The sequence below is a fragment of the Rhinopithecus bieti genome, unplaced genomic scaffold (assembly GCF_001698545.2).
Source record: "Rhinopithecus bieti isolate Rb0 unplaced genomic scaffold, ASM169854v2 scaffold_39870, whole genome shotgun sequence".
NCBI classification, from domain to species: Eukaryota; Metazoa; Chordata; class Mammalia; order Primates; family Cercopithecidae; genus Rhinopithecus; species Rhinopithecus bieti.
In genome coordinates, this window is record NW_016817144.1 from 22,230 (window position 1) to 25,146 (window position 2,917).

The window sequence follows — 2,917 nt, forward strand, 5'->3', positions numbered from 1 at the left end:
AGGAGGCAATTAATTACGTGTTGCCTAACTTGCTTCTCCCTTGCAGTTTCAATTGCATTAGGCAGCCAGCTTCCCTTCCTCTCCACGGTTTGAATTGTTGCTGTGCCAGGCAAAAACTGCGGCTGGTCCACCTCAGAGCTGGCCTCATTTCAATAACAGCCGGGAGGACTGGCATGGGACTTTCCAAGCTTAATTAGCTCATGTTTGTAAAGTTCCTTAGGAAGCTCAGGCCAGTATGCTATGGGAAGTCCAAGTTACTAGGATTCTCGCCACACTTAAAAAAAGAACATTCCCGCATAAAAATGCTGGTAGAGCCAGAAAAGAGCGCTTCAGAGCGTGTGTGTGAATAGCGAAGGGTCCTTGTGAACCACATTTGAGACCGTAAAGAAAGAGAGTAATGCATTCCAACTTTCAGGCCCTCCTCCTATTCTCTAGAGCAGGAAATTATGTAAAGTATTTCCTGAACAGCTGAAGTACGTTAGAAACCTGCTAGCATCCTCCACAGTATCTCCAGAAAATGGACACCGAAGAATTTCTTTGCAACAAGAAACTATTTGAGCTCTACTGGCTGTTTCTACCGGAACAGGTTGGATACTCTCAACCTGGGAGTGGAGAATACAATCTTCTTAGATCATGTTTATGTCAAACTCAGCATCCTACAGCAAGGACACACACTGGAAGAGAATTCCTCTTGTGTATGCACATATATATGAAGAATTCTCTTCTAGTGTGTGTGTGTATATATACAGTATATATGCACATATACACATTTATTAGTATACATCAAGAGAGACGGAGACAGAATGAAGAACTTTGTTAGGTAATTTAACAATGTCAGTAATAGCTTGCTAGTTAGTTATTCCCGCTCAGTCTTCGGGTGGGGCAAGAATGAGGTCAGCCTCTTCTGTTTTAGGCAGAATTCTAGAACATGCAACAAAAGGAAACTGCTTGGCCCCATCCCACCTCTAGAGATTTGTTCTCTCCAAGGCCTGCCTATAAATCTCCCAGGGTGGGGATCCAGAAGCATGGTGCCCCGGCAAGCCAAGCTTGAACCTCCCAAGCAAATCAGCGTCAGAATGTTGGTGGGGTCACAGGATCAAGAGCCATCTGGGAGCCAGCTGTGACTTGGGCTGATTCCCATGGTTTCCTATGAGAAGGGCGAGTGTGATCACTACGGCCGAAATACTAAAGAAAAATGGCAATTGTTACCTCCGGAGCAAAGAACAAGGCCTAGAGCAGAGCCGGTTCCTACAGGGGAATGACAGATCGGATTATGCTGGCGAAGGCCAGGCAAGTTCTGTGCTTCCTAACCAGTTAGAAGCCTTTCTTCCTGCGGCGGCCGAGCTTGGATCCAGAGCTTGGGAAGTGTGGGACTTGCCTCTCTGAGACCTGGCTGTCAGCAGGAGGATGAGGAGCCAAACACGTCCCATTGTTACCACCTACCCTCTGGGGCTTGCAGGGAAACTGCACTCCTGGCCGAACGAGAAATATAAACCCTTGCCATCTTCTCTTTCCGGGGACAAAGGCACCACAGATTTTTAGTATTTTATCATGCTTTTGGAACGAGTGTCAACTAAATGCCATCTTTTAGGGACAGCAGCTAAACTGTTCAACTGGAGTTCTTTAGTCAAATGGCAGTTACATTCATTGATCTGATGTCTTAAACTACTTAGGCTCAGGGAGTGACATTTAAAAAAAAAAAAAGCGGCTGGGTGCAGTGGCTCATGCCTATAATCCCAGCACTTTGGGAGGCCACGGTGAGCAGATCACAAGGTCAGGAGTTCAAGGCCAGCCTGGCCAACATGGTGAAACCCCATCTCTAAAATATAAAACTAGCTGGACACAGTGGTGCATGCCTGTAATCCCAGCTACTCAGGAAGCTTAGGCAGGAGAATCACTTGAACCCGGGAGGTGGAGGTTCCAATGAGCCAAGATCACACCATTGCACTCCAGGCTGGGCAACAAGAGCAAGACTCCATCAAAAAAATAAATAAATAAAAAGGCCGGGCGCAGTGGCTCACACCTGTAATCCTAGCACTTTGGGAGGCCTGGGCAGGTGGATTGCCTGAGCTCAGGAGTTCGAGACCAGCCTGGGCAACAACGGTGAAACCCCCATCTCTACTAAAATACAAAAAATTAGCTGGGCGTGGCAGCATGTGCCTGTAGTTCCAGCTACACAGGAGGCTAAGGCAGGAGAATCGCTTAAACCTGGGAAGAGGAGGTTGCAGTGAGCCGAGATCACGCCACTGCACTCCAGCCTGCGCAACGGAGCAAGACTCCGTCTCAAAAACAAAAAAAGAAAAAAAAAAGCACATTTACAAATGTGTAGAAAATAGGCTGGGTGCAGTGGCTCACATCTGTAATCCCAGCACTTTGGGAGGCCAAGGTAGGTGGATCACCTGAGGTCAGGAGTTCAAGACCAGCCTGGCCAACATGGTGAAACTCTGTCTCCTACTAAAAATACAAAAATGAGCTGGGCATGGTGGTGCATGCCAGTAATCCCAGCTATTCGGGAGGCTGAGGTGGGAGAATTGCTTGAACCTGGGAGATGGAGGTTGCACTGAGCCAAGACTTCACCACAGCACTCCAGCCTGGGCAACAGAGTGAGACTTCATCTCAAAAGAAACAAAAAAAGCCGGGCGCGGTGGCTCACGCCTGTAATCCCAGCACTTTGGGAGGCCGAGGCAGGTGGATCACCAGGTCAGGAGATCGAGACCATCCTGGCTAACACGGTGAAACCCCGTCTCCACTAAAAATACAAAAATGAGCCGGGCGTGGTGGCGGCACCTGTGGTCCCAGCTACTCGGGAGGCTGAGGCAGGAGAATGGCGGGAACCCGGGAGGCGGAGCTTGCAGTGAGCCGAGATCGCGCCACTCACTCCAGCCTGGGCGACAGAGCGAGACTCCGTCTCACAAAA